The 19,450-nt window shown below is 46.5% G+C and overlaps 1 long non-coding RNA gene across 1 annotated transcript; it reads left to right on the top strand.

Annotated features, from left to right (window-relative positions):
- Positions 1-1,911: 1,911 nt before the first annotated feature.
- Positions 1,912-12,082, top strand: LOC127192317 (uncharacterized). Its single transcript, XR_007830939.1, has 3 exons — positions 1,912-1,975; positions 9,717-9,811; positions 11,533-12,082. It is a non-coding gene; the product is annotated as an uncharacterized LOC127192317 (long non-coding RNA).
- The last annotated feature ends 7,368 nt before the right edge of the window (positions 12,083-19,450 follow it).

Below are 19,450 nucleotides of genomic sequence, written 5' to 3'. Positions count from 1 at the left end.
TCTTGGATACGTTACAACGAGTGCGACTCCTCAGGAACACGAGGAAACTGTTGTGATTCTAACAGCAGGTACTCACAAGTCACCCCGAGCTGCCAAAGAGGGCGTAACAAAAATGGGTCATACCTACTTACTCATAGTCCCTCAAACTCTGAGTGTCTGCACACCTAGCCACACTCCTAAACGTGAGCATGGGCTGGGGAGATGTGGCAAGGAACAGATGACATCACTGTGCAATCAAAATTACCCATTGCTCCTTCCGTATTTGATTTTTCACATGAAGCCAGATTAACATCAAGCTATTTATCATCTTGGTCTAATCCACCAGGAAGGGGAATTGATGGGAAAACTCTTTTCTAAACATGGGATTACATAGCCAGGCTGTAAAGACAGGTGGTGTCTGCAAACCACTGCCCTAACTCTGTAACAGTCCTGTAGGGAGGGCAGAAAAGGAGGAATCAGGACACTGAAAACCCAGCAGGTCCCAGCTTCAGCCTGGCCAGGACGGGTTGGTCAGCCCAAGAGCACTCCTTTAGCCGAGGCGGTGGGGGCCTCAGCAGCGTCCATCACACCCTCTCCACTTGGCTGGCGTCATATGAATCTGCACAGCACAAGTCCTGCTCTGCCATCTTCTCCCTTGACACTTCAGGGTGCCCGTTTTCTTCTTGAGAGATGGAGGACAGATGCCCTGCTTGCCAGGCCTGGTCCTCACCACTCAGGGACATAAGGCCTCCTGACAGCCAGGCCCGACTCGCCTGGCCTTTAGTTGGTCGGGCTCGTCCACAGAGTCTGCGCTCTTGGAGCTAAGAGTCCTCATCCGAGACAAGGAGTTAACCTCCCTCATTCTTATCAAGCGAACCAAGTCTGCCTTCTTTGGGGGTGATGCCAGTTTTTCCTGTAAGCTCCCAATCACTTTGGAAGGGCCTCTGAGCCTCTTTTCAGAGCCCAGCACACTTGTGGTCTTCTCTATGAGATGGAACAGAGTGGACTTGAAGGGTAGTTTTGACTCCTCGTCCTTCTGCTCAGACTCGGCACTGGTGGTCTGGCTTGCAGAGATTCTATCCACAGCTGAGCATGTAGAAGCCTGGGGGGCCCTTTCTCCTACAAAGAGGGGACTCTCGGTCCAGCCGCACTTTCTCCTGCCACAGAAGGCATCAGTGGTCACTGCGGGGACCCCTGATGGTGCTGAGCTGGGTAACACATCCTCCCTGGGTGAGTCTGGGCTGCAGGCACTTGTATCAGGCTCAGGGAGTGGGCTCTGCCCTCCTCTCCTGGCACCTGGCAGAATGTATAAATCTTTTTTTAAAAAATTATTTTGAGACAAGGTCTTACTATGTGGCCCTGACTGGCCTGGAATTCACTTTATGTAGAACAGGCTAACCTTGAACACACAGAGATCTGCCCTCCCTCCTCCTCCCTAGTGCTAGGATTAGAGGCAAGTGTGCCATCAAGCCGGTTCCACAATAAAATCTTGAAGGGGGAAAAAACAGCCTAATACAGAAGCCGTTAGAACAATAATGATAACAAGATGTCAAGGCATGAGAAACAGGGCATGGCCACTTATGGGACTCCCAGTTAGCCTTTTACCTCCTTGATCACCAGCAAAGAATACCACAGAGAGGATGGCCCCATTCCTCCAGCATTTTGTTTTGTTTTGTTTTGTTTCCTAGTGTTGGTTTTTGTTCAATTTTCTTTTTAATCAGCACTAACCTAGCTCCCCCTGCTGGACAGAAAACAGTACAAAAAACAAATCACTTTATAAACCAACCCATAATACAGTGGTAAGAAAACAAAGCCTGTGGTAGCATTGAGAGTCTTACCAGAGATGACAGAGTTGTGACTGTGACATTCTGGAATCTCTATAATGGCTACATAACAATCAGCTACCTCATGCATTTGGAAGCAGAGGTGTGGCAAGTCTGGGACTACAGACCAGGAAACTCTGAGCATAAACCCAGCCCTGGTTACAGCTATAAAAGTAAGTGGCCTCTGACAGTTCGGCGGAGCCGTCTCTTGACTACTTTTTGCCTCAACATCTGCACTGTGGGCACTGACTTGCTGCCGGCTTCTCGCTGGCATTGAATTACTTGAGTCAGGTCAGCTACCAGTGGAGGCTGGAGATCTAGGCACAGTACAGTGGATTTGGGGGTGCTTGAGGGAACGTGGGGGCTGTCTGTGTTTTTTAGCGTAGTGCTTGACTTACCGCAATAATGTCCCATTATTTTCTTTTTCACCACTGAATCTGCCAGGGACTTGAAGTCATTTTCAAGCCTCACAGAAGATGTTTTTAGATGGTCAGCCTCCACTGGGTTGTCCGTAACATGAGAAGTACTTAATCTTATTCACACTTTGTCCTAATTTCTTTGTTTGTTTTTCAAGACAGGGTTTCTCTATATAGCCTTGCCTGTCCTGGACTCACTTTATAGACCAGGCTGGCCTAGAACTTACAGAGATCCGCCTGCCTCTGCCTCCCGAGTGCAGGGATTAAAGGTGTGCGCCACCATCAGCAGGCTCATTCCAATTTCTTACCAGTAAGCCTGGCATGCAAAACTTCATGTTCTCAAGGAAATCCATTCTGCTCTTTAAAAACACTTAAAGTGTGTGTGTGTGTGTGTGCACGCACATGCGAGTGTGTGCAAGTGCTTATGCCATGGTGTTAGAGGACAGGAAAATTTGCAGGTGTCACTTGTCTTCCACTACCGTGTGAGTCTTAAGGATCAAACTTGAGTTGTCAGGCTCGGTGGCAAGTGCCTTACACACTAGGTCATCTCGTTGGTCCCTTATGCTACACTGGAGTCTCTCCATTGCTTGTTTTAAAGTGAGCTTTGGGGTCCTAGCTCAGTTGATAAAGTACTTGCCACACAACCATGAGGAGCAGAGTTTGATGCCCAGACCCATGTAAAACGCCCAGGGTTGCCGGGCAGTGGTGGCACACGGTTTTAATCCCAGCACTTGGGAAGCAGAGGCAGGCGGATCACTGTGAGTTCGAGGCCAGCCTGATCTATAAAAGTGAGTCCAGGACAGCCAGGGCTGTTACACAGAGAAACTGTGTCCCAGAAAAAAGGAAAAAGAAAAGAAGGATAAGAAAAGAAAAGAAAAAGAAAGAGAAATAAAAACAAGATGAATGGCTCAAGCAGAACACACACATGCACTCACATACACACAAAAGTATATATATACAAAAGTATGCAGGGAGCCAGATATCGAGGCCTGAGCCTGTAATTCTAGTATGTGGTCGGTGGGAGCAGGAGGATCAGGAATTCAAGACCAGTCTAGCTATACAGAAAACCTGAGGCCAGTCTGGGTTACACAAGTCATTATCGAACAAACAAAAAAGAGGGGGAGGGAAGTATACTTCCTGTGATATAAAATCACTGGCTGCCATCTTGCCTACTTGAAGATTACAACGAATCAAAGTCAGCTCCGTCCTGTTGCCTCTTCTATACCTTTTCTTGCCCTTAGATTAGGAGAGAAAAAACTCCTGGAAGCCTTCGAATTCCGCTCACAAGAAAGTTTGTATGTACAGCGCATATACATGCAGAAATGCCCAGTGATGAGTGCCTCGAAAGGGTAGTAGGTCTCTGTGAGCTTGAGGCCAGCTTGGTCAAATAGCAAGCTCCAGGCTAGCCAGTGCTCCATATAGAGACGCTGTCTAAATAAATAAATAAACAAACAAACAAATAAATAAAAGGTGGGGAGTCAGGGAAGGGCCAAAGAGGCTGCCAAGGAAAGCACATTCCAGCATTCCAGGCAAGGCAGCAAGTGCTGAGGCTCTTAAGAGGATTTGGCAGTGAGGAGCTGGAGGAGTGGGAAACAGCTTAGAAGCTCCACGAAGGTGAAGAGATGTCAGAAGCTATGCAAACACGAATTCCAACATCAAACTGATCGTTATGAGGTACTCAGTGACAATATTTGAGAAAACTTGCTCAATGTCTTTTGTTTACAAGATTCCAACCATTTACACGAAATAAATCAATTGGTTCAAGTAACTGGGGTGGAAGTGAGAAGACCAGCAGAAGCGGGGTCAACTGATGACACAAGCAAGCCCATTACACCATTGCACAGTCCTTAGCGGTAGCTAGGCCAAGGCAGTATTGCATTCTGGTCTCCCAGGGGGAATAAGAGTGGAAAATCCCAACAATAATGAGACTCAGTGAACCCAAGACAACAATGAAGTCATTCTTAAGGGAAATATAGCTTCCTGGTATATTTCTGACCTGAGAGAAATGGTCTCTAACTATGAGTCACTCTGACACAATGGCCAAAGTCTCAAGAATGTGCCTACACTACACTAATGGACCACTTTCAGCCCCAGAGATGAATATTACAAGGTTCTGAGGACCAACTCTTATAGCTAGTCTCAAGCATAAAGCCACCACGCAACAGCAAAAGCATCCCACAGGAAGCCAGCTGGCCACACAGCTAATTCTAGTGGCTACACATGAAGAATTGTGTTCTGAAAAGCCAGCCAAATCCCTGCATTAGTGACTCTTCGAGGAGCCCCCAAGGAATACCGAGTGAACCACAGTAGGGAATCTGACCTCCTCGGTAAGAAAAGAGGACACAGATGATCCTTGCTGCCAAATAATCACCAGCTTGACAGTCTGAGGAGCTGAAGACAGACAATAGAGCTCCAGACCAACGACAAGCCTAATGTTGGCACCTGACCAGAAAGAGCATTCTAGTGCCGTCTGGACAGTAGCATAAAGAGTTTGTAAGTACAGTGGGTATGGTGGCTCACTATAGGTATGAAAAAGACTAAAAGGCAATATGACTTCAGTTGGGTGTGTGGTACATGCATGCAGTCCCAGTGGTCAGCAAGATGAGACTGGGGAATTGCCCTAAGTTCAAGTCCAGTCTAGTCTTCATAAGGAGTTCCAGGTCAGCCAGAGTAACATAGCAAGACCTTGCCTCAAAAACAAAAATAAATATACCACTGCTATTAATAACACAAGAGAACAGAGACAAGTTTTACAACATGTCTGAGGTGATCCAAGGGGCTCAGAAACACACCAAAGCCCTACAGTCACAGAAGTGCGGGTCACGGCGCTGCAGATAGCAGCATAGCTGTGAAATCACTTGAAGCTAGGGCCTGAGTAGTCAGAAGAAGTGTGTTTCCTAGAACCCACTTGTAATCCCAGCGGGAGCTAACAGGAGCTGGATGCTCGATTTGTGCCAGACACTGGTCAAAGCACTTCCTATACATTTTATTTGAATATTTATTTATGTATATTTGTTTATTTATGGTTGTTTGTTTATATAATGGAGCTGAGGCATGAGGAAAGTGCATTAATAGCTCAGTCCCACGGAAAGGGAGTCTGAGGACCAGGAAGGTAAAGGCGTCTTCCTACATTTGTTTGTTTTCATGTGTGTTGGGGACTGAACCCAGAGCCTCATGTAGGCAACAAAAGCACTTAGCCACCAAGCTGTACCCGCCTCCAGCTCCAAACATCATCTTGACTCTGTTGGTGTCCCCCTGTGTGCTAGCTGCTCTCATGATGAGCTTTGTGATCTCATACAAGCCCAATTAAAAAGTTAGACTCAGGTTGCTGTCTCTAGTACGTCACCCGAGGTTTCTCGTATGTGTCCTAAAGGAGAAACAGATCTAGCTCCACTGGCCAGAATCACCTGTGCACACCTAGGCTGAGAATCACACATGCACTATGGGTTCATAGGGAAAGAAAAACGGCTTTGTCGTCAGCCATGCTAAGAAATCATCTGGCTCAGGACGTGCTCTTCAGTGAACTCAGAGCACCTTAAGATAGCTTTGTCCATGGCCTTTGATAAAAGAGGAAAGAGAATAATTTGTTCTCCTATCAGAAACATGGATTGGTTGCACTCAGTAGTCATTGTGTTCTACTTAATCATTATCAGAATGCATGGCGTGGCTTAGTTTTTATTTAAGGGCTCCCCCTCCCCCCAGCAAGGTCGTCTGTACCCAGGCTGTAGCCACATACTCCCTATGGCGCAGAGGATGACCCCGAATGCTATATTTAAAAAACAACAACAGCTGCTGCTGCATGTATTATTTATTTGTTATCTGGCGTATGCTTGTGTATGTGTACATCTGTGTACATGCCTGAGTCTCTTGGCCCATGTAGAGGCCACTGGTAGACATCAAGTGTCCTTTTTTATTTTATTTTATTTTTATTTATTTGTTGAGACAGTGTTTCACTGAACTCGGTGCTCACCTATTGCCCAGACTGGCTTGTTAGTGAGTGCTGGGGCTCTTCCTGTCTTTTTTCCCTTCCCTCCAGCACTGGGTGATAGACACGCACTGCTATGCCTGACTTTTACATAGAGGGTGGGGATCTGAGCCCAGGACATGCTTGCACAGCAAACACTTTACCACCCTTGTTTGTTTTTGAGACAGGGTCTCCAGTAACCTACACTAGCCTTGAAGTCACTGTGCAACTGAGGATGACCTTGAATTCCAGATTTTCCCATCTATATCCTCAGTGCTAGGATTATAGTTGGGAGCCACAGATTCATGGCTTATCCTATTTTAATTTATATGTAAAAACATTATTCTGAAAGGGGGTTTTGAAATCACCTGACTACCCAAAGGATACATGAAACAAAAAGAAAATGAAAAACCTTAGGCCGGGCGTGGTAGGGCATGCCTTTAATCCCAGCACTTGGGTGGCAAAGGCAGGTGGATCACTGTGAGTTCGAGGCCAGCCTGGTCTAATAAAAGCAAGTCCAGGACAGCTAAGGCTACACAGAGAAACCCTGTCTCAAAAAAACAAAAACAAACAACGACAAAAAAACCTTTAGTATGCTATTTGACTTTTGATTTTTATAACAAACATGGGAACCCAGGTATGGATGGTCATGCTTGTAATCCCAGCATTTGGGAGGCAGGAAGATTGCTATGAGTTCAAGGCCAGCCTGGGCTACATAGTGATTCTAGGACAGACTGAACTACAGAGTGAGATCCTACCGCAAATCCCTAAAATAGCTAGGCGTGGTGGCACACACCTTTACTCCAAGCACTCAGGAGGCAGAGGCAGGTGGATCACTGTGAGTTCGAGGCCAACCTAATCTACAAAGCGAGTCCAGGACAGCCAAGGCTCCACAGAGAAACCCTGTCTCGGAAGAAAAAAAAAAAAAAAATCCCTGATAGCTGGACATAGTGATGCACACCTCTAAGCCCAGCATTTAGGAGGCAGTCAGGTAGATCTCTATGAGTTCAAGGCCAGCTTGGTCTGTGTAGTCAGTTCCTGAACACCCAGGGCTACATATAGAGATCCTATCTCAGAGAGAGGGGAGGGGAGATAGGAGGGAGGGAGGGAGGGAGGGGGAGAGGAGAGAGAGAGAAGAGGGAGAGGAGGTTGGTTTTGATTTACAGCTTTGGAGGTTCCCTTCTGTGACTGGTTGGCCCCACTAACTTTAGGACTGTGACAAGGCATACACTACATCAGTAGCACATCAAGGAACAAAGATGCTCAGCTCTAGCACTGTATGCAATAAAGGAAGACAGAGGGACCTGGGACCCATTATGCCCTCAAGGGACCCGAAGACCTCCCACTAGCTTCTGCAACACAAACTCTTGGGGGACACTAAAGAGGCAAACTTTGGCACTGGCTTATTGGGTGTTACACTTAGATGCTTACCTCCATATAGTTTTTCTGGTTCTTCATCCTCTGACGTCTCAAAGCACTAAAGCAGGAACAAATACTGAAGTGGCACTCCCTAGGCCAGTGTGATAAGGTGACTCAGGGTTCAAGCCATGGCATCAGCTTGCCTGCTCCAATAGAGCATGTAATCTGGGCAAATTAACTTCCCGATGCTTCACATCTGTAAAACGGGAATTATAATGGCTCCTTCTGAGGTATTCATGAAGATAAAATGATATACTCTAAACATAGGAAGCCTTCAGCAAGGCTCAGCTATTGTTCCAAGTGCCACTTACAGTGTCTTTATGCTGTTTGAGGGCAGGGCAGTGGGAAGAGAGAAAAGTAGGTGACCTTGGTTAGCTAGTTCTCTTGTGAGTCACACCCGACACACTGTTACCTCTTTTCTTTCTTTTTGCCTCTATCGTGTTGCTTTGCTTAAAGACTGCTAATTCTCTAAACCTGTAACTATATGTATAGATTACTTTTCTTGTTGCTATGACTAAATACCAATTTAAGAAAGGAAGGTTGCTGGGCGGTGGTGGCGCACGCCTTTAATCCCAGCACTCGGGAGGCAGAGGCAGGCGGATCGCTGTGAGTTTGAGGCCAGCTTGGTCTATAAAATGAGTCCAGGACAGCCAAGGCTACACAGAGAAACCCTATCTCAAAAAACAAAAAACAAAAACAAACAAAAGAAAGGAAGGTTTAGGGGCTGGAGAGATGGCTCAGAGGTTAAGAGCACTGGTTTCTCTTCCAGAGGTCCTGAGTTCAATTCCCAGCAATCACTTGTTGGCTCACAACCATCTGTAATGGGATCTGGTGCCCTCTTCAGGTGCGCAGGCACTCATGCAGGCAGAACACTGTATATAATAAATAAATCTTAAAATAAATAAATCTTTAAAAAGGGGGGGGGGGTTAAAATAGACAACAAAAAAGCCAGGCATGGTGGTGCACACCTTTAATCCCAGCACTTGGAGGGCAGAGGCAGGTGGATCGCTGTGAGTTTGAAGCCAGCCTGGTCTACAAAGCAAGTCCAGGATGGCCAAGGCTACACAGAGAAACCCTGTCTCAAAATCAAACAAACAAACAAACAAACAAAATAGACAAAGAATTATTTCAGCTCACAGCTTGATGTATAGTTCATCAAGGTAGGGAAGGCATGGCAGTGGCCAGTAGCTGCGGCAGCAGAAGCATGAAGATGCACATCTGGGTAGACCAAGGAGGCAGAGATGATGGATGGCAGTACCAGGAGGCAGAGATGATGGATGGCAGGACAGGAGGCAGAGATGATGATGGCAGTACCAGGAGGCAGAGATGAGGATGGCAGTACCAGGTGGCAGGGATGATGATGGCAGTACCAGGAGGCAGAGATGATGGATGGCAGGACAGGAGGCAGAGATGATGATGGCAATACCAGGAGGCAGAGATGATGATGGCAGTACCAGGTGGCAGAGATGATGATGGCGGTACCAGGAGGCAGAGATGATGGATGGCAGGACAGGAGGCAGAGATGATGATGGCAGTACCAGGTGGCAGAGATGATGATGGCAGTACCAGGAGGCAGAGATGATGATGGCAGTACCAGGAGGCAGGGATGATGATGGCAGTACCAGGAGGCAGGGATGATGATGGCAGTACCAGGTGGCAGGGATGATGGATGGCAGTACCAGGTGGCAGGGATGATAGATGGCAGTACCAGGTGGCAGGGATGATGATGGCAGTACCAGGTGGCAGGGATGATGGATGGCAGTACCAGGAGGCAGGGATGATGATGGCAATACCAGGAGGCAGAGATGATGATGGCAGTACCAGGAGGCAGAGATGATGATGGCAGTACCAGGTGGCAGGGATGATGGATGGCAGTACCAGGTGGCAGGGATGATGGATGGCAGTACCAGGTGGCAGGGATGATGGATGGCAGTACCAGGTGGCAGGGATGATGGATGGCAGTACCAGGTGGCAGGGATGATGGATGGCAGTACCAGGTGGCAGGGATGATGGATGGCAGTACCAGGAGGCAGAGATGATGATGGCAGTACCAGGAGGCAGAGACGATGATGGCAGTACTCATTCAACCATTTTTGTCTTCTCCCTTTTATTCAGCCTAGAACCCAGGAGTGTACCATTCACATTCAAGATGGATCTTCCCCCCTCAGTTGGACCTCTCCAGAAACATACTCACGGCCTCCCATCTACAGGTGTGTCTCATAGGCGATTCTAAATCCAATCAATTTGCCAGTAACCATTATAAGATCATCCCTTCTCAACTTGACATCCAGACAGGGGCCGTCCCACCATAACACTCTACCCCCGGTTCTCAGAGTCTCATGGTGAGCTCATAACACAAAATGCATCTTGAAGGAAATATTCCTTGAAGAGTCCACTAAGTCTTAAAAGTTCCAGCATCATTCAAAAGCCCAAGTTGAAAGTCTGCCCTCAGACTCAACGTAACCTCTTCATTGTGAACTTTTGTAAAATCAAGAACATACTTCAAATATACAGTGGGATAGAACAAATACCCCATTCCTAAAGTAAAGAAAGGGGAACAGACAGGAAAGTTCAGACCAAAGCAAGACAAAAATCCCGGGAGGGCAAGCACAAAACCGCTGTCATCCACAGCCAGGATCTGAGCTCCTTCCTCTCAGTTCTGTAGTCTACAATATACATGGCTTTTCCACAGACCAGCTTCGCTGAGTGCCTGCAACTTCTCTGATGGACATCTGCGTTTCTGACATTTTAACTGCCCTGTGATAGCAACTGCAATTTAGGCGTCATCTTCACAGCTTGATATACAGCCACTCATAAAGAACTCTATGCAGGGACTACAACTACAACCCTGGTACACGATGCCTCCGTGGCTTTCTAGAAGTTTGTCACAAGCTTCCATGATGCCCTCACTCTTCTTTCCTATTTGCAAAAGTAGTATTACGTGGACAGTGTTGGGTTCTCCTAATAACCTGCCAGATCCCACAGGACCACAGCCTTGTTTGGGGGCAGGACTTCTTGTTTCTGCCATTGTGATGTGTCCTAGCACTTGAGTGTCCAGCTGACTCTCCGACATCTATTTATCTACATATTTGTGTATCTCTGTATCTATCTCTGTATCTATCAATACGTCAATACAATATATCTATGAGCAATCTCCATTTTTTCTTTTCTTTTCATTCTTTTTTTTCTTTTTGTTGTTATTTAAGCAAAGGTTCACTATACAGCTCAGTCTGGCTTCAAACACCATTCTCCTGCTTCAGCTTGAGTGTTAGAATTACGCCATACCTTGCTCAACTTTTGCTCAAAACCTTTGTTTTGAGACAGGGTCTTTGTATGAGAACCCCCACAGCAAGGTCTAGGCTGGTCTTGAACTCATGGCCTTCCTCCTGCCTCTGCCTCTCATGGGTCCGGAATTACAGGTATATGAACTGTCTCGTCCAGCTCCATTTTTTTTTAATTAGGAAAAAACAAACTGTCAACTGTGATGACCCAGGGCTGTAATCCCAGCACTTGGAAAGAAGAAACAGGAAGACCACTGGTCCAGGGTCATTCCCCCAGCTACATAGTAAGTTTGAGAGCAGTCCAGACTACATAGATCCTATGCCTTTAAAAATATGATACAAAATGGGTATGGTGGCACATGCCTTCCATCCCAACCTTCAGAGGCAGAGGCAGGTGGATATATGTAAGTTCGAGGCCGGCCTGGTCTGGTTTACATAGAGAGTTCCAGGCCAGCCAGGGCAGCATAGGGAAGCTGTCTCAAAAAAGCAAAACCAACTTAAGTAAATAAACAAAGAAAAACAGAGGCTAGTGAGATGGCTCATTCATTAGGTAAAAGCATTTGCTAAGCCTGAAAATAAGCGAACCACCTCTGATGGAGCAGCCTCCCTCCCCACAAATAGTACAACTATTCCTGTTCTTTTTCTTCCAGCTGTTCCTAAGCCTTGCATGGTCTCCCTAGCCAGACAGAAAAAGCAGGGCGCCGCGCACCAGCAACCCACAAGCCTTCGCGATGGCTCCAAACAGGGACACTGTCGGCAAGTCAACTGCCAGTGCACTCCGCTGTCTACATTCTGCCATGTTCTTGATAAGGCTGCAGAAGCAGTCTGCCAGCTCTTCCTCCTCCTCTTCCTCTTCTTTCTCTTCCTCTTCCTCCTCCTCTGCCCCCTCCCCCTCCTCCTCGTGCCTGCGTTCCTTCTTTGAGACAGGAGCTTGTTTTGTAGGCCAGGCTGGCCTTGAACTATGAATCCTCCTGCCTCAGACTCCCCAACTGTTACAGTTGCAGCCATGGGCCCAATATACCACTTTCATGACGCACAGAGTTGATATCCTTTCCTAAAGCACATAAAAACAGTAGACATTTTCCAACTTAATTTTATGCTTTAGGTAGTAACTCAATTCCATTTTTCTCCTTTAACATTTCAATTCCAATACAGATGCTTCTCACCGCTGGCTTACAAAGTAAGGCTTTGTAATTTGGACTAGGGGGTGTCAAATATAAATAATTTCTTTCATTTATTCATTCAAATATTAAGCTTTTTACTGAATATGGTTGCTCTTGCCTGTAAACCCAGCACTTAGGGGCAGAGGCAGAGGAGGACTGCTGAAAATCTGAGGCTACTCTGCATTAGAGTTAAGTCGCAGGCCATCCTTGGCGAGAAAGTGAGACTTTGTCACAAACAAACAGCTTGTGCTCTGTGCCAGGCACTGTCCTAAATAGTGAGGAATTAGCGATGAACAAGACAAAGACCCTGTTGTCACCGAGTTTACTTCCCCATGTAGAAAGAAAAACAACTGAAAGAAAATCATAAGGAAATTGTCAATGCTTCCCAGAGCATTAAAGTGATAGGTACTGAACTGCTACTTCAGACAGAGTGGTCAGGCCAGTTCTCAGGAGGGGACATTTAGGCAGAGATCTGAAGGATAAACATGGAGCCAGCTAAACTCAAGGGAATGGCATTCCAGGCAAGGGAATTCCCAACACCAGTCCATTCCAGCAGCATGGGAAGCAGGCATTCCGGCTGGAACGCTGCAGTCAGAGGTAAACCTGCTCTGTTTGTACAAGGCTTCGGGAGCAAAGAGGAGTGCTATTGTAGGTGGGGTGGGAACCTTCTGGAGAGTTTGTCTTGTTTCTCTTTTTGTTTGAGACCTACGTGCCATGTAGCCCAGGCTGGCCCGGAGTTCACAGCGATCCTCCTTCCTCAGCGCTGCCACGCTCAGTTTACTGGACGGTTTCAACCAGAGGTGAGATTTGATTTGGGGTTTGCTTGGCTAGCTCTTCTGTTGTCACTGTTTCTGAGGCTAGGTCTCATGTAGCCCAAGCCTGGCTTTGAGCTCACAGCAATCTCAAACTCACAGCAGCTCTTCTGAGTGCTGGGGTTACGGGCATGTACCACTACAGCCACCTTTTCTGAGTTCTGCGCTGTGAAGCATGCAAATGCAAACACGGGGAGTTCAGATGTTAGGTTTGAGCATCATTGATCCAGGAGTGGTACTTAAGCCCCGCGGGACTTGATGGACTCACCCAGTTAGAGCTGCACCTAACATCGAAGGATTGATAAGGAAGGAGCTGACAAAGGACACGGGGGAACAGAAGTTTGCTATGGTGATGAAATACAACCCCAGCTACCCAAGAGAGCAAAGCAAGAGAAATCATGAATTCAAGGACAACCTGGGACATATAGAAAGTCTCTGTCACAACATTTCACAAAGGAGAGCTGGGCTAGCCCATTGGCCAGCTCCAGCATCTGCTCCGCCCTTCAATCTCTAGTACTGAAAAACAAAACAGAATTAGCCAGCCAGTGTATGAGGAATAGGAAAGGCAGGAAAACCTAGGTGACTCTGGGGTCCTAGAAGCCTCCAGAGCCACAAAATGAAAAGCTGCCAAGTGGCCCAGAAAGATGGGGTCTTAATAAAAAGGTATTTCAGAATGTGACTGGGATGAGGCTCACTAGGGCGAGAAAGCCATCAGCAAGCACAGGCGATTCCTCTGGGTTTTGTTATAATCGGAGGCAGAGAAGGAGATGAAGCTAGCTGGAATGCAGGTATGATCCAGAGAGGATGGGGCCCTGGAGGAACCGCCCAGCAGCTCAGGGCACCTGTTGCTCTCCCAGGGAACTGGAGCTCTGCTCTAAGCGCCTACACCGGACAGCTCACAACCACCCACAGCCGGAGCCTCAGGGGACCTGACACCCTTTACTGGCCTCCACCTGCACCTGTATACATGTGGCTTATACTTATTCATAAATAAAGAATAAAAAAAAAGATGTCAAGAGAGACCCTGGCCTCCATGTCTCCATGTTAGCACATGTTTAAAATGGAAAAGGGACGGGGCTGGAGAGATGGCTCAGAGGTTAAGAACACTGGTTGCTCTTCCAAAGGTCCTGAGTTCAATTCCCGGCAAACACATGGTGGCTCACAACCATCTATAATGAGATCTGGTGCCTTCTTCTGGCCTGCAGACAGAATACTGTATAAATTTTTAAAAAGTATTTTTGAAAAATGGAAAAGGGAGATGAGATGACTCGTGTGCACGCAGGGTTTTGAGTCAGGAGGACACGCCAGGAAGGCCCGTTTTGAGTCAGGAGGACACACCAGGAAGGCCTGTTTTGAGTCAGGAGGACACGCCAGGAAGGCCACGAAGGGAAACGTTCTGAACTTTGGCTCCTACTCTTAGGGAAGCTGTAAGCCCATCTAGGGGAATCAACATTGATGACAGGAACGCTGTGCTTGCTTGGGCCTGCTGCAATCCCAGCGTTAGGGAGGCGGAGTTGAAAGCTCAGGAAGCTCAGGTGGCAGAGTATTTGCCTAGCATATGAGGTCCTGTGTTTGAACTCCAGCACTGTATAAAAACTGGGCATGGTGGCACAGGCGTATAGTCACAGTAGAGGCAGAAGGATCAGGAATTCAGGGTCATCCATGGCTACGAGAAGACATCAAGGCCAGCCTGAGCTACATCACCCAATCTCAAAATAAAAACAATTGGGCTGTGAATGAAATCTGTATATATATACATATACATATATATGTATATATATATATGCATGCTAAATACTCAGAACTCACTGGATGGAGGGAACTATAATTATAAAGCTATTTGAAAATATTAAAAAAAAAAAAAAAAAAAAGAAGTAATGGGGTGAGAGAGCTGGTTCATTGTGTAAGAGCACTGGTGCTCTTCCAGAAGCCCTGAGTTTCGTTCCTAGCACCCACATGGCGACTCACAACTACAACTCCAGTTACAGGAGACTGATGCCCTCTTCTGGTCTGGGAACCAAGCATACAAACAGTGTACCAACAAACATGCAAGCAAAACACCATTATTATTTTTTTTAATGGGAGGTTTTTAAGGATTAAACTATGGAAACAGAATCAGGTCTTCAGAAAATGGAAAGATTACAGTGACTGTATCTTCCCATTAAAAGTTAGGGCCCATTATATGGGATAAATTCAATTAATACAGCCATTTGAAAAAGTCTACAAACATTGAGAGTTTTAACTAGCTCATGGCTTAGAACATTTGCCTAGCAGGCACAAGTCTCAGAACTTTTTGTCATTAATGAAAGCAGGGTTTGACATTTAGCTCAGGCTGGCCCGGTGCTTGTTTAGCACAGGCTAGCCTTGAACTGATGGCAGTCCTGCCTCGGCCTTCTAAGTACTAGGCTTAAGGCTCTGACTAGGTTTGAACAGCAGTACCACAAAATCACACACACACACACACACACACACACACACACACCTCACAAATATTTTTGAAAAATTTTAAAATCTACTCATTTTATTTTACGTGTGACTGTTTTGTCTGCATATATGTATGTTACAGGAAGTCAGAAGAGCCCCTGGACCTGGAGTTGTGGGTAATTGTGAACTACTACGTTGCTGTTACTATGTGGGTCCTCTCAAAGAACAAGCACTCTCAGCCACTGAGTTGTCTCTCCAGCCTGTTGTGGGGTGCATTTGAATGGAGGCAATTCCAAATGTCTTCCCTCTGCCTGATGCACCAGTCTGTATCTCTTCCTGTCCAATTCCACTCATTGCCCAGGTTACTGTAACCTAGGAAGGTTACTTCCTGCTGGCCCTGTCCTTGCTCCAGCTGGCTGTTTTTGTTTTTTGTGTCTTGGTTTTTTCTTTGTTTGTTTGTTTGTTGGTTGGTTTGGTTTGGTTTGGTTTGGTTTTTCAAAACAGGGTTTCCTTGTGTACTCTTGGCTGTCCTGGACTTGCTTTGTAGATCAGGCTGGCCTCGAACTCACAGTGATCTACCTGCCTCCATCTCCCCAAGTGCTGGGATTACAGGCCTGTGCCACTGTACCTGGCTGCTCTAGCTGTTTTGGATGTTCCCTCTTGTGTTGAAAGCCAGAACTCAATTTTTCTTTATACTTTTTTTGTTGTTATTATTTTGTGTATGTATGCATGCATGATGTATTGATGTGCGTGGACACACATGTGCCTAAAGTTGTAGCAACCGAAGACCTGGGATTCCAGGAGTGGGCCACCATGCCTAGTTTATGGGTGCAGGGCCTCTCCCACAGGACTTTGTGCATGCATGGTAAGCACTTCACCAACAACTCACAGCCCTAGGCCCCAATCGGCAGTTAATTGAACTCAGCTGAATTTAACACTGGGCCTTTGTTGGAAACTCCTGGACACAAGTCCTTGAAGGACTGATAAAAATTCCATGGCAGCTTTGTGTCAGGCCTTGCACGCAAACCTGTACTGTTCCTGTTCTATCTTCATTTTTGTTGATCATTTAGTTTGTAGTCAAACATGTCCACTGTAATCTAAATATACTTCATGCCCCAATTACCAAGCTCTCAGACTTTAAAATTTAAAAACGTGTGTGTGAAAAAAAAATGTGTGTGTGTGTGTGTGTGCGCTACTACTCATGTGAGAAGTCAGAGAACAACTTTGTAAATTCATTTCTCTCCTTCCCTTCACATGAATTTCAGGAATAAAACTCAAGATCTTCAGGCATGTGCTTGAAGCGCCTTGACGTGATAAGCTATCTCACCAGCCTGATAAGTGCATCCTTTTAACATTACGTCATATCATTCTATTTCATAGTACAACTGATGCAATCCATTTCCCTGTTGATGGACATTTGTGCATTAGTCAGGGTTCTCAAGATGAACAGAATCAATAGAATACATATATATATATATACACACACACACACACATGCACATACACACACACACACGTGTATAACGTATATATACATAACATATATATAGTGTGTAACACGTATATAAGCTTATGTGTATACGTGTGTTAAGGGGGGTTTGCCTCCCCCACTCTGGCTCTCTGACTTGGTTTCTCTCCTTTCTGGGGCACCTCTCCTCTTTCTCCCCTCCCCCTTTTATAATAAAGGGGGGCAGATTTGGGCCAATGAGAAGGCTCATTGGGAAAAGGCACTTGCTGCCAAGCTTGATAACCTGAGATTGAGCTCCCGGATCTATACATTGTCCTCTGACCCACACACACACGCACTGTACGTGTATGGGCACACATATACACACAATAATAAAAATGTTTTCTAAAACTTTTAAAATAAAAGGTGATTTATTAGATTGGCTTACACGATATGGTTCGGGCTGTCGACAACATAGTGTAGACGCTGAGACACTCAGTCTACAACACAGGATGCTTCAGCAGTGCCAACGTCATGCTGAAAGCCAAGGAGAGTCTTGAGGAACCATTCGTCTTCAGGCTGGGTTCCAGTGTCTGCAAAGGATGGCCGTGCAGCAGTAACAGGGTAGATGCACTCAATAGCAAGATGCAAATGGTGTATGTTAGCGTACAGGTGGTCCCACTAGCCTGCCGTACAAGGGCCTAGCAACCTCTGATGTCATCACTTGTCACAGCTGCCAGGTGTGTGTCAGATAAGGACTCCCCACTCTCCCCCCCACCTCACCCTCCCTCTCTCCCTCCCTCCCTCCCCACTCTCTCATAGGCAGCCTCCTCCTCTCCCCCTCTCCCCCTTCCCACAGTAAACCTCCTTTATACCAGATCTGTTGCGGTGGCATATTAATCATTACTATAGCACTTTGCAAGAACAAAAAGTGCTCTTAAGTGCTGAGCCAGCTCTCCAGGCCCTGTAAGGGATTTTCCTGACTAGGTTACTTGAAGTGGGAAGGCTCATCTTAAATGTCACCTTATGATGTCAGCCAGATAAAGGGGTGTCCCAGGGGGAAAGCTTTGCATTGCTCTTGCTTGTTTTGTTGTTGCCTTCCTGCCATGCTGGCAAGTACATACACTTACTTACATGCTATATGTTGGCCTTGATACGTATCCCTGAGCTTTCTGGAACTTGTTAGATAGTCCAGTGGCCTTAACCTTGCAGAGATTCCGAGGAAGTCAGCACTGTGCAGGAGCCTTCTCACAGCCCCATGAAGTAACCTTTGTTATGGTCTCCTCCCCCACGCCCCATTTAAGCCATTAAATGAGACTGATAGCTGAAGTATAAATCTGAGCAATGCTTACATCCCTGACCCAGGGAAAATACGGCTGTGAGAGTCTTGTTCCTTTAGGCTGCTAATCTGGGGTATAAACAAACATGGAGGTCACAGATAGCTAGCAAACTTCCATCCTCCCTGGGCATCTCTCTCGAAATCCCAGTTAGTTGGACAGATCTCTATTAATGCTCATCCCACGCTACCCATCTAAGCCATGCTCTCCAACAGGACTGTCTCCAAAACCAGGAGCCCTGGCCTAGTCGGCGTATCATTCACTGTGTCTTATGCAAAGTTCCCGGCACAGATTATTTGTTCTAATTCCCAAAGTAGGCTACTTGAATCCTAAGACACCTAGTGTTGAGATCAAAGGCATGCGCTACCACACCTAGCTAGTTTTTAAATTTTTTTTCATTTCAGTTTTTAAAAAGTATTAAATTGTTTCTGCATGAGTGTATGCTGTGCGTGTATGGGCACCCAAAGAGGCCAAAAAAGTATGAGACTCCTTGGAGCTTGAATTACAGGCAATTGGGAGCTGTCTGACATGTGTACTGAGAACTGAACTCTGGGAGAGGAACACACACACTTGTAACCACTGAGTCCCTCTCCAGTCCCCATTTTGGGGGAAGTGCTTGTTTTGTTTTTGAGACAGACTTATGTGGCCCAGGGTGGCCTTAAACTCATGAGCCTCCTGCCTCCACTTCTCAAGTGCTGAGATTACAGGTGTATACTACCAGTTGGCGAGACCTAAATTTTTAACACTGTTTCCAAGACCCAGCATGAGATACTTGTTTGACTCACCAGGGAAATAAAAGTCACTTCCCTCTTGTTCCTGTAACAGTGACGCTGGACTTTCAGTTCCTCTGCTGAGCCTTGCTCCCTCAGTTTCTCTGCACACAGCCCTCCTTCAGGGCCTTTCTCTCCCCTCCCACGTTTTGAGATAGGGTCCTAGGCCGAGAGATGGTCCAGCTGTTAAAGGCTAGGCTCACAACCAAAACCGTGAGATCACGTCTCATGTAACTCAGGCTGGTCTTGATATGTAGCCAAGGCTGGCATGGAACTTCTAACTCTCCTGTCTCCATCTTCCAAGTGTGTGCCGCCATGCCTGACCTCCTTCATTCCTGGTTGAAGGCCTTCCTGCTCTCCATCCTAAATCCAAGAGCGCTGGAATTTTCCTTCATACTGGCCACCACAACTGAGAGTATATGACTGCCTAATTGGGGATTTAGTGTTTGTCTCCCATGTACTCTTAGCTCCGAGGAAAGAGAAACACTGCCTCGTTGCCCAGTGTGTGCTCTGCACAGAGCTGTGTCTGACATATTGCACAGCGGGTCAGGGCTCAGCATATCTTTCCTCCCTATGCACCCTCAACACACTTCCCTTGGATTAAGGCAAACATTT

Source organism: Acomys russatus, chromosome 7 (genome assembly GCF_903995435.1).
Source record: "Acomys russatus chromosome 7, mAcoRus1.1, whole genome shotgun sequence".
In the NCBI taxonomy this organism is placed as follows: domain Eukaryota; kingdom Metazoa; phylum Chordata; class Mammalia; order Rodentia; family Muridae; genus Acomys; species Acomys russatus.
The sequence above is the reverse complement of the archived record's forward strand: the minus strand, read 5'-3'. Positions and strand labels throughout refer to the sequence as shown.